The 13102-nt window shown below is 41.8% G+C and overlaps 2 pseudogenes; both read right to left on the bottom strand.

Annotated features, from left to right (window-relative positions):
* Window positions 1–10276: 10276 nt before the first annotated feature.
* LOC119255154 (elongation factor 1-gamma-like) lies at window positions 10277–10753 on the bottom strand (annotated as a pseudogene).
* Window positions 10752–11978, bottom strand: LOC119255153 (elongation factor 1-gamma-like; annotated as a pseudogene).
* Between the last annotated feature and the right edge of the window lie 1124 nt (window positions 11979–13102).

The following is a 13102-nucleotide window of genomic DNA, read 5'->3' as shown; positions in this document are numbered from 1 at the left end:
ATTGATTCATTCATGTTAGTGTGTGTGAGTGCACGCGCGTATGCACATATGTGTGTGCACGTGTGTGTGTGTTTTTCCTACTAAATTCCAGGTATTGTTTTAGGCCTAAGATAGATGCAGTACCCATGAACCTTTACAGCACTTACAATCCAGAAAGAGGAAACAGACAATTAAGAGCACTGTGGGTACTCACAGCAGAGGCCACCTGGCTAGACTAGACTAGAGATTCAGGTCAGACTTACTGAATAAGGGGATAAGCAGAACTCTGAATGATGAGCCAGCGGCAGCCCTATAGAAACAAGAGCATAAAAGAAATGTGTTCCAGGCACTCGGAGGTATGGTAGGGCATAGCAGGAGATGAAGTTGGAGGGAGGAAGCTACAGTTGTGCAAACAGGAAAACTAAACAAAACATGATATTAAATGAGCATTTCAGAAGCATCATGCAGCCTGCAGGGTAAGCATGAGGACAACTAAATCTGTCAGAAATCCAAACAAAAGTTCAACTACATTAATGCAATAAAGGTTAAGAAAGATTTACGCAAAAGAAAAATCCACGAGATAGTTGGTCAATGAGTTGTTGGGGTGGAGTGGGGAGAGAGGAAGTTGACCCCAATACTTGGGTGAATCATCATCTTAGGGGTGAGCAATTATATCAGGCTTACTGTATTAATAAGGTTCAGTGACAGTATCTGCTATCACAATTCAAGGCTCAGTAGCTTAACACAATAAATGCTTATTTCTCTCTTACTTCACAATCCAAAGCTAAGCTGTGAGGAGGCCGGTAACTGAGTTTCCACTCAGTCATTCGGGGATCCAGCCTGACAGAGGTTCCTTGATCTTCAATTCCTGCTGCTCCAATGTCCAGACAAGGGGTAACAGATTATAGAGAATGTAGCTTTGCTCTCAGCTGCCTCAGACCAGACAGACCACTTTGGTTCCACTCCTGGTTCACTGGCCAGAACTCAGTTACCCTCATCTAATTTCAATAGAGGCTAAGACGTGAGGACGGGCTATGAGCCCATGAGTAAAATGAAATTGACTTGAGGAACATCATCTCTGCTATTGTTGCCAACCAAAATTGACTCAATTTCCAAAACCTGAGCTCCAAATTGGTAGATGCAAATCTAATACTGAAGTATTTTCTTTCACCACTTTTCTGGGTTGAATTGCATCCAAAGGTTGAAGAGTCATTTGGAGATTATATATTTTCACTGCTATCTAAGAAGGCTATAAAGACCTTGCAATTGTAAACCTCACAAATAATTCTTCCATGACTTAAATTTTCTGAAAAACAGGTTTTTAACCATATGTTTATACCTCCATGTTTTTTCATTCAGCAAAATATATATCATCTTGACTAAGATGAACATATTAGTTATTTGGTGGCTTAAAATAGCAACAATCTTTTATGGCCTCTCGTGGTTTTGAAAGGTCAGGAATTCCGGCAGGGTACAGTCTGAAGCATGATGACCATGTCTGGGGCCTCAGCTAGAAGACGTCATTCGGACTTGGAAAAGAAGCTAAAATCCCAGGACAGCTTTGATACTCAACATTATGCCTTCTTAACTAGTGTGCCTGAATGGGTAACTCTTCCAAAATAAGTAAATGAAATGGGTGACTAAATCTTCAGCTTTCTGAAAGTTGTCAATGAAAAGTTCTCTTCTTACTCAGGTTACTAGCTTTTTAAAAATAATTATCAAAAAATATACTAGGCAGGGATAAGCCAGTAATTTAAAAGTAACCTACCATGGCTAATTAATTAGGACTCTTTGGGTTGCAATGGATAGAATTGGGGTCAAACCAGTTTAAATAAGAACTTAATATATCGTGAAACTGTAAAGTCCAGGGTTTCAGATGGATTCAGTCATAGCTGGATTCAGGGATTCAGAGGATATTATTAGGCCTGTCTCTTCTCATTTCTTTTTTTTTTTTAAAGATTCATTTTTATTTATTTATGCATACAAGTACTGGGGCGTAGGCTAGAGATGTAGGGATTGAGAGGCTTCACCAGAAACAGAGCAGGGAGCAGAATAGGAGGATCTACTGAAATACACCTCTGAGGGGAGCAGCGGGTGACACAGAAGAGGTCTGCTGTGCCATGTGGCTTAGCTCCCTGGGAGGGGATGGAACTCAGGCCACAGTGGCTGGGACTTGCTGGACCTTGACAGTGTTGAGACTTCAACCCCTGCACAACCAGGGAGGCTCTTCTTTGCATTTCCTAGCTCTGCTTTTCTCTGCATTGGTCTACTCCCATGGAGGCTCCTCCCTTGTGGTGACAAAGATGGGTCCCAGCATCTCCAGACAGTAACAGTCTTTAGTGTTTGTGATCTCAGGAGACAAGTTCCCTCTCAACATCCTCTTGGCATCACTAATAATCCCTGAAAAGGATTCTATACTCGGGCCTCCCTGGTGGTGCAAGGGGTTGGGACACAGCCTGTGAGGCTATTCTCAGCCACTGCAGCACGAGTTTGATCCCTAGCCAGGGAGCTACCCACATGACACAGTAGACCTCTCTTGACTCGCCCCCTGCTCCCCAAAGCAGTGTATTTCAGTAGATCTGCCTATTCTGCTCCCCATTCTGTCTTTGGTGAATCCTCTCACCCCCCACACCTCTGGCCTGTACCCCAGTTCTTGTATGCATAAGTAAGTATGCATTTTTTAAAAAATGAACAACAACAAAAGAGAGGATTCTGCACTTGTTTGGATCAGATGAGGGGAGTCACCGTGCAAGTCACTGTCTCGGTGTAAATAGAGTCACACAAGGCTACAGAGAGAGATACAGGAGAGTACTCATTATAGGAATTAGCCTGTGCAGTTATGGAGACTGAGAAATCCCATGAGTTGAACCCTGCACACTGCAAAACAGTAAAGTTGGTGGTATAATTAAATCCAAGTCCAAGGTCCTAAATATTGGGGGCGGAGGGAGGCACAAATTACTTAAGCCCCTGCCTGAGTACAATAGTCAAAAACCCAGGAACACCGGTTTGTGTGAGGAGAAGACGAATGTCTCAGTTTAGTGAGGGCAGCTTTGCCCTTTTCTACATCTTTGCTATATTGGGACCTCAACAGACTGCATGAAGCCCACCAGCACCGATGAGGGCAATTTCTCTTTACTCAGTTGACCAATTGATATGACAGTCTCTTCCAAAGACAGCTTCACAGACACACCCAGAAACAATACTTTATTGGCTATCTAGGCATCACTTAGTTCAGTCAAGTTGACACGTTAAATTAACCATCGCAAGGTGGATGGGGAATGCAGATCAGCCTCAGTCACACTCAGTGACAGGGCACAAGAGGTCTTACGAAGGGCAGCTCCATCCAGTATGGGAGAACTTCCTGCATGGAAGAGCAACTCTGATAGCAAAGGCAGGGGTAAGTAGATGAGCTACATAAAGTCATCACCAAAGCTAGTAAAGTTTAATTCCTCTTCAAATTTTCACCTAGAATCTTGGTATTGCCAAAAGGAAGAAAATCCACCGATGACTACATGCCCCCAAACAGATGAATGGATCAAAAAGATGTGTATACATACACAATGGAATACCATTCAGCCATCAAAAAAGATAAAATCATGCCATTTGCAGCAACACAGATGGAGCTGGAAGGTGTTATGCTTCACGAAATAAGTCAGAAGAAAAAGGAGAAATATTGGATGGTTTCACTTAAAGGGGGAACAGGGGGAAACCCAACAAAGGATCAGGAAGAAGACCAAACCAGCAGTCTGACCACGGATCTGAGGCATCCAGCGGGGGAGGGCAGGGGGAGAGGAGTGGAGACGGGGAAAGGAAGAGCAAAGGGACTATGGTGGTGGTGCACAGGTGATATGGTGGTGGGAGTACGGGGACTGCACCCCAGGGAACAAATCAAATATTGTACAAGAACGAACAATGATATAAGAAAATAAAAATAAATAAAGTCCACCTGCTGAATCATGCAAGGACAGGTCATGAACAACCTCTTGTGCTTCTCATGCTATCAAGCAGGGGAACAAACCTAGAATGTCCCTCTTTTTCATATCTATATGTTCATTGGTATTTTATCTTTGAAATAGCATAGCTTAACTGCCGCCTTTAACATTCACTGAGGTTTATGGGTCTCCTGTGGAAAACTAAGTTTAGTGTAAAAACTACTCTGCATTAAATCACAAAGAAACAACGGCCTACCTTATCCTGTTGGAATATCATGATTTATGAGTCCAAGCTTAGGTGTTTTATTACTACATATCATAACTTTCATTAGTGCTTCCATTAATATTGCCAGTCATGAGTCATAAAATTGACTCTGAGTGTATCGACAGGCTTATATAAAACTTTCTGAATCACCAGTTTTTCTGCAAATCATATACAACATTTTTATTAAAAAGTGACAATTCACTTGGTTTTGGTTTAGCAATCACATTTTCTTAGACTCCTAGCTGCTCAGAGCCGCAGGAGCTCTGAGAAGTCCTCGGCTCACTCTCAGTTTCTCGCTAAGGGCATGCAGGCAATCTGTAATTTAGTGATTGAATGAATTTCCTTTATACCATCATGTTACCAGTAAACATGCCAGTTTTTTTTGGTTGATTTGTTGCTTTTTTATTTTTTTGCTTTTGAAACAAATTCGAATGACCAGAAATTTGCCCTAGTTTTCCCCTCCGTTTGAGTCCCACAGAATCAGTGCCCAGGTGGCAGGTACTGGGCGTCTCATGTCTGCTTCCGTGGATTCCTCGGGACTTCTCTTGTTCAGGCTGCAAGACCTCGCTTCTGTCCAGCTTCCTCCGTGTGCCGTCGTCCCCACTGGCGCTGCTCTTTTGATCGCTGGTCTGGATATGTGCTTGTTCTCCTTGAGGTGTGTGGTGCAAATCAACCTGCCTCTCTGTTTCCTGGTCACCATTTTTGCATCTTATTTATAGTGATATTATCAGGAGACAATCAAATGATTTGCGGCAGTTCAGATGCCTTATATAAAACCCTTTGTTTGGCCAAGACAAACTATCAAAAAAAGGATATGAGATGAGTTTTGTCTGGAATTTTTCCTATGTGGGATATGATGGTTACTGGTCTCTAGTTTGCAGCATCTTTCTTCCTATTTTTTTTTTTTTTTAAAAAAAGGGGCCTCCCTGGTGGTGCAGCGGTTGAGCGCTGGGTTGCCAAGCTGCCCACAGCCTCTGCCGCCCCCGTCGATCCCTGCCCCCTCCCCCCATGGTCCCATATGGCACGCAGACCTCTCCTGCCCCCTGCTGCTCCCCTCAACAGTGTACTTGTCAGTCTGCCTCTTCTGCTCCCTGCTCTGGCTCTGGTGAATTCTCTTACCCTCCTGTGTTTCTGACTGTACCCAGTGCTTGTATAAATAAATAAATAAATCTTTAAAAAAAAAAAATGGAGACTTTCCCCTGACTTTGGTGATCTCACCTTTTTTCCTTGAAACCATGAAAAACGAGCACAAAGTACTATTGATCTCATTTGTAGGTTGTGTTGGGATCCTTGGAAGTAATTGTGGCAGGATAATATGAGATATTACTTAAGATTTCCTTTTCTGAGTTTCTTTTACCCTTTGCCCTTTATTCATTTAGCCAATGCATTCATTGCCTCGGGGCAAGGCTGTTAACAGCAGAAAAGCAAAGACAAGGCTTTTTACAATGTGGAAGCTTGTCAGTTTAGACATAAAAACATGACTCTGGTCATAAAAATTAGATGGGGAACATTGTGTTTTCTGCAGTCGGAGTCCGCATTTTCCCATCTGGTCACTTCTGCTACTTCCCTTCACCTCCACCTGTGATCTATCTTTTTTTTTAAATAATAAATTTTATTTTTATATTCCCCCATATAATTGCAAACCCCCCATTCTGACCCCAATCCCTCCCCTCCCGCCCCCCACCCCCCAAAAGTGTCTCTGGTTCATAGTTTTTTGTTGATTTTGATTTTCACTTTCTTATAGTTATTCATTTTCCTGGTCCCTTATTTAAGTTTTCTAGATTCCTGCTATGAGTGAGACCATCCGGTATTTTTCTTTTTCTTTCTGGCTTATTTTGCTGAGCATGATCCCTTCCAGCGCCATCCATATTGCTGCAAATTGCATGTGTTTATCTTTTTTGAATGCTGAGTAATATTCCATGGTATATATGTACCACATCTTCTTGATCCAGTCATCTATTTTTGGGCATTTGGGCTGTTTCCAAAGCTTAGCTATTGTAAATAGTGCTGCTATAAACATAGGGGTGCAGGTGTTCTTTGGAATTGATGTTTCTGTGTCCTTTGGGTAAATACCTAGGAGTGGAATTGCTGGATCATATGGAAGCTCTATGTTTAGTAGGTCCAGAAATCTCCACACAGCTCTCCATAGTGGTTGAACCAGTTTGCACTCCCACCAACAGTGCAGAAGAGTTCCTTTTTCTCCACACCCTCGCCAACATTTGTTGTTGCTAGTTTTTTTAATATGTGCCATTCTCACTGGTGTGAGATGGTATCTCATGGTAGTTTTGATTTGCATTTCCCTGATTACAAGTGATGTTGAACATTTTTTCATATGTCTGTTGGCCATTTGCATTTCCTCTTCAGAGAAGTTTCTTTTTAGCTCTTCTGCCCATTTTTTGACTGGGTTATTTTCTTTGTTGTTGTTGAGTCTCATCAGCTCTTTGCAGATTTTTGTGATCAGTCCTTTATCATTAGTGTTGTGTGCAAAAATGTTTTCCCAGTTGGTGGGGTTTCTCTTTGTTTTTGTTATTGTCTCTTTTGCTGTGCAGAAGCTCTTTAATTTGATGTAGTCCCAGCTGTTGATCTTTGCCTTCACTATCACTGCTTTGGGTGATGTGTCTGTAAAGATGTCTTTGATATGCAAATCATGTAGTGTTTCACCTATATTTCCTTCTATGTATTTTATGGTTTCAGGTCTTATGTCTAGTTCTTTAATCCATTTTGAGTTAATTTTTGTGTATGGTGTGAGGTAGTGGTCAAGCTTCATTCTTTTGCATGTAGCAACCCAGTTTTCCCAGCACCATTTATTGAACAAACTTTCTTTGCTCCATTGTGTAGTCTTTGCTCCTTTGTCAAAGATTAGTTGACCATAAATCTGTGGGTTTATTTCTGGATTTTCTATTCGATTCCATTGGTCTGTATGTCTGTTCTTGTTCCAATACCATGCAGTTTTGATGATTATGGCTTTGTAGTATAGTTTGAAGTCTGGGAGTTCCACCTGTGATCTATTGAGCTACATAAACTTGTTTTAGGCTGTAGAGTGATAGAGGAGAAACAGTACATTTGGCAATCGGAGAACAGAAGATAATGTGGACTTCCCCCAGGAAAGAGGCGAGGCGTGAGGGTTTTCTCATGCCCAAAAGGTGCAAAATACAGGGAGGTATCTGCATGATGAGTAGACCACCCAGGCCAACCCCGCAAATCCCTTGTCTCCCCAGTGCCACTTGGGGAATGGCAGAATGAGTTCCCCTTAACCTAAGTAGCACAGAAATGGTGAAAGTCATGCTAAAATGGGGGCTTGAAACAGAGACTAATGAAAGTAGCAAGGGAAAAAGCCTCCATTGCTAGTAGTCAATACTGTGGGGTGTCACTCAGATTTCTTCCGCAGAGTCAATTCCTCTAATCCACAGCTACTGAACACACCAGCTGCAGACTAATTGCTCCCCGCCAAGGGGATGTCCCTCCAAGGCAATGAGATTTGGCCACATGTTTTTACTCTTTGGTTTTTACTCTTTCGTAGCTGTACGCCCACAGTGCCTCTTACATTGCAAACACCTCATAAAAGTTTGTTAAATAAATGAATGAATCCACATGGAGCAAAGTAAGATTTGGGAAATAGACTTGTTAAGGTAAGAAAGAGGACTAACACAGAACACCACAGCCCTACTTTATACTATTGTCACTTAATGACATTTCATTTACTTAACCAGTTTAGTGTAACTCATGGATAACAGAAGTGATTTTTTTGCATAATTGATTTTTTATTTTAAAAAGTGTTCATATAATTAGCTTGAAGATGCTTTTGCATAAAATATTAGTGATTTTTAGGGAAACAGTACCCTGCTTCTATTATTTCATTTTAATGCAATAGAGAAGTTCTAAATTTTGTCCTAGTGACTGAACAATGCAAACATTGCTGCATTTTCAGAAAAAAGAGAAAATATTGGCGCTGCCTAATTACAGCAAACAAATTAGTAATATTTTTCTAACAGAAAATAACTATGTATGTATGTAACATAAAACCACATCTATAAAATTACATCCAAGAAAAAAAAATACTACTAATCCTTTCACTGTTGTGTAATAAAACCTACAAACAAGTATGAGGCACCAAACTCGTGAAAAATTAATAGAAGAAAACTTAATATTGAGAACATTCTGCCTACCCATCACCTTAATTTTTATGCCATTTTCTAAAACATCTTTCTAAGTATTTCGAGTTAGAAATATAATAGGTTATTCCCTCAGGAGACTGGGAAGATGGTGGACATTCAGATTGAACACACCTGCCAAAAGCAGAGCACCATTTTCAAAATAAGAGGGTCCCACTTGGGGAGATGAGCAAGAAGGTGCCCCACATTACAAGAACATCGATCTGGGTTTGAAGACCTACAAAGAGGCCCCTAGAGGCACCTACTTTGACAAGAAGTGTCCCCATGCGGGTCAAGTCTCCATCCGAGGGCGGATCCTGTCTGTCACGGAGACCAAGAGGAAGATGCAGAGGACTGCGGCCAAGACCACTGCCCCACACCTGCTCTGTGAAGAGCCACAAGACCATGTCGCCTGCTTCAGGAGCGTCAAGAGCAGCAGCCGCCTGGTCCTGTAGGCGAGTGCCTGCCACTGAGCAAGACTGAGCTTCAACCTCATCAAGGCCTCTGGCACCTGGAAGGAATTCCAGAAATTCTGAGATTGGACTCCTGCCCACTCGCCCATACAAGATAAAAGTCTTTTTCATTCAGATAAGTTAAAAAAAAATTAAAAAGAGGGTTATCATTTTATAATTGTAGCTGATTGGTGTCCCATCAGAAGGGTGATTTTAGAGCCACCCTTCTCAGAGGAATCCAGATAAGTAAAGAAGTCATTGGCAGAGAAAAAAAAGTCAAATAGGAATGTAACTTCTGTAAGTCTTCGGTATTTCTTTAGAGGAGGTCTTGGAGCTGTGCTGCTCCCATCGCACCTAAAAAAACAAAAAGAAAAGACACTAAAAGAGCAATTGGCTGACGAGCGCCATCTGTTGGTGCCTTTAGGCTCTGCTTCTGCTGTTAAGACCACACTTTTCCAATGACTTGCGGGGTGACTGTCCAGGCTATGTTTGCTGTGAGTGGGGGTGGAGGGGTGAGGAAATCGGGAGGCGAGAGGGGAAAAGGGGAATGGAAGTCCTTCGTGAGATCTCTGCTCCTGAGTTTCTATGTTGGCCAAGACGGTCAGAGCTGCAGACTGAGGCTCTCATTGACCAATAATCCTTCCTTTCCATTCACCTCTAATATTTGGTCTAATTATCCCCCAACAAATATTTTGCCTTATTTTTTTTCTCAGAGCTGCTTCCCAGAGTACCCAAATGACACAACTTTTCTATAGCAAGGACTTTAGTAGAAATACTAACTGGTAGCATTTGTTTTCACTGACAAGTACATATGTGGTGCTGAGGTCCACTGAGGGAAAAACTATTAGTAACTTTTTAAATTGAACTTTGGATTTTTAAAGTAGTGATTGGACTTAGGAAAGCATGAGCATTTCCATCCATGGGGGTAGGAGATGGATTTGAGATTGGGTTTAAGAAATTTATTCAGAGCTTGAAAGCAGTTTAAAGTATCAGCAACATGTGACAGTAATCATAGAAATCCTCATGGCATCATTTGTTTATAATAATGATACTAATGGCTATCATTTATTGAGAACTTCCTATACAGCAGGAAATGTGCTAAGCATTTTACATACATTATCCCATTTAGTTTCAGAGGGTGATGTCTAAACAATATTAATTGATGAATTAGTTAATTGCTCTAAAGAGTGTCAGCTTAAGCCAGGAAGTACATTAGCACTGGATCCAGAAATTGCTATCCTGGCTATATAATGAATGTATTCATTCAAATGTTAATACATAATGATGGATCATGGGAATAGAAATGTTATGGTGCTTATTTGGTTAGTCCAGTAAAATGCATACCATAGAAGTAATTATGAACTTTCCAACTACATTATATATTTGAAAAATACTTTTTGTTCTATAAGAAATTTTTTTTTCATTGTTCAACTTTCTTTAATGACCCCCGCCTCCCTGAAAGGCAGGTGCATTCAACTAGGTGATAGCAAGAAATGTTCACTTGAAGGTCTTGCCCTGACTGAAGGCTGTGCCTACATGCTGGAAGGCCGCCTCCCAGGAAAAGTATTCTCCAGCCAGCATCTGGGTCTCTTGCTGCTTCCAGTTTCCACCATATCTATGACTTGTAGTTCCTCTGCCTGTCTGGACTCAGTGGAAAAGCAAGCTCTTGGTCTAGGAAGACCCAGACTCCAGAAATGGACCTGCTGTTGTTGGTTCCAAAGAGAAAGACTCTGACAAAGGCATTCTCCCTCGGCTTGTCCAAATACTGGAACATTCCACTGGTGAGGTTGCAACTCAGGAATATCTGGGTGATTTCTTCCAGGAAGTGGTACTTGGAGGCCACAGGGACCAGCCGTCTTTATGAAGGTGCTCCTGGAAGCACAGCAGCGTGGCAGAGAGCATGGCCTCGTTGGAGTATTTGTGCTTGAAATCACCCAACACAAAGGTGCTGTTGGCCTTGGTTATGATACAGTATGATCATATCATATGATCATATGATGAAAAGTTATGATACAGTAAAATTGCTTGGTATATTCCACTTCCACATCACCTGCTCACGTTCGCCCATCTCCTCCTCAGGAGCAGAGCAGTTGCCTTTTTTCTCCTCTTTCTCCTCAGCCTGGGACTCTTCCTTTTCCTCTCTATCCCTGGGGTGTCGTTTCAAGGCTAACTCTCTACAAACTTTATAGCATCAAACTAAAGATGGGCCGTCTCAGTTTCACCTCCTCCAAGAAAGCCCAGACTGGGGCCGGTTAATACAGGTGATAGACCAGCGGTTGGCTTGGTGGAGAGAAGCTCCAGGATCTGTTTATGGGGCCACATAGAGTGCAGACCACTATGATGTCATACAGTGTCACCCATTTGCCCACCAGAAAAGTCTTCCTCTTCAAGTGAGATTCCAGCAGCCCCAAGATTCACCTCACCTCTTCCTTTGCATTCTCTGTGGTCTACTTGTTGTGGTACATGAACCCCAAGTTGACAGAGTCAGTTACTGGCTAGGGGCACTATGTCACTATAGCAAAGCTCACCCACCGCGCCACCTGGGAGCTGCTTCTGGAGAACTTCCCCATAGCTCCTCACATAGTAGACATTGGCATTGCTCTCGAACACACTGAATCCATCAACACCCTCAACTCCTGGAACTTTGTCAACAGGAAATTTATAGAAAAATTCAGGGGTGCTCTTGGTTTGGCCAAATTAAATTGGTGTGGAGCTGAGAGCGCATGGACCTGAACCCCACTGAATTTAGTAGCAAAGAAGGTCTTGAAGGCCCTCCAGTTTCCAGGATTTGTGTACAGCAACCCATTATTCCTCAGAGAAAGAGGGCAGGGTTCTTGGCTCTGTAACAGAGGAGAGAAGGAAAGAAAAAAAACTTTTTTTATTTTTATTTTTTAAACAATTTTAAAAAATATTTTTATTTTTTTTAAAAACATCCTTGTTTGCCTTTTCACAATATAGGATTTCTCCCCACAGGTGCAGTGACCATAATTTATCCACCATTAAATTATGGCTTGAAAAGTTATGGTACAGTAAAATTGCTTGGTATATTCCACTTACATTTGTGTATTTCTTTTAAAATTTGACCCCTTAATTCCCAAATGGTATTTGAAAAGCATCAGTCCCACATAGGGGGTATCATAGGGAGTACCAAGGATGGTAAAATATGTCCTAGGATGCAGTCAATACTATCATCTCCCATAGCAGGAACCCATGGCTCTTTTGAATGGAGTTGGATTTTGTCAAATTTTTTTAAAAGATTTATTTATTTATGCATACAAGAACTGGGGTACAGGCCAGAGGTCTGGGAGGTGAGAGGATTCACCAGAGACAGAATGGGGAACAGAACAGGCAGATTGACTGAAATACGCAGCTGAGGGGAGCAGCAGGGGAGACAAGAAAGGTCTGCTATGCCATGTGGGTAGCTCCCTGGCCAGGGATCAAACTCGTGCTGCAGTGGCTGCAGATAACTTCATAGGTTATGTCTTAACCCCTTGCGCCACCAGGGAGGCCCCAGATTTTGTTAAATGTTTTCTCTGTATTAGCTGATACTAACCTGTAGCTCTTCTTTACCCTGTTTGTATGGTGGGTAACATTGATTGATCTTTTGGTAACCACTTACAAGTATGGACTAAATCTCATTTGGTTACAGTATATACATGTCGGATTCAATTTGTTAATATTTTGAGGGTTTTTGCATCTAAGTTATTAAAAGATATTGGTCTGTATTTGCCCCTTTTTTGTACTGTCTGATTGGTTTTGGTATTAACCTTACAAAATAAGTTGGGGCATGTTTCCTCCTTTTCTGTTTTATGAAAGAGATTGTGTAAAAGTGATGTTAAAAATATTTTAAAAAATATTTGGTAAACTTGGGCCTCCCTAGTGGCGCAAGGGGTTAAGCACCGCACTATGAAACAATCCGAAGCCTCTGAAGCACGAGTTCGATCCCCGGACCGCCAGGGAGCAACCCACATGGTGAAGCAGACCTCTCCTATCTTGCCCGCTGCTCCCCTCAGGAGTGTGTTTTGGTCAATCTGCCTGTTCTGTTCCCCACTCTGTCTCTGGTGAATCCTCTCACACCCCTGCATCTCTGGTCTGTACCCCAGCTCTTGTATGCATAAATAAATAAATCTTTAAAGAAATATATTTGGTAGAATTATCTAGTGAATTCATTTGGACCTGTAGATTCTTTAGGAGGAACATTTACATTACAAATTTGATTTCTTTAATGGTTAAAGGGCTATGCAGATGATCTATTTTATCTAGGTTGGGTTTCATTATTTTGTGATTTTCTTTCTGGCTGTTTTGAAGGGAGAGAGGAAAACA

The sequence above is a fragment of the Talpa occidentalis genome, unplaced genomic scaffold (genome assembly GCF_014898055.3).
Source record: "Talpa occidentalis isolate TD23 unplaced genomic scaffold, MPIMG_talOcc4v2.1 talOcc4.3, whole genome shotgun sequence".
Lineage (NCBI taxonomy): Eukaryota > Metazoa > Chordata > Mammalia > Eulipotyphla > Talpidae > Talpa > Talpa occidentalis.
Note: the sequence above shows the minus strand (reverse complement) of the source record. Positions and strands in the feature narration are given on the sequence as shown.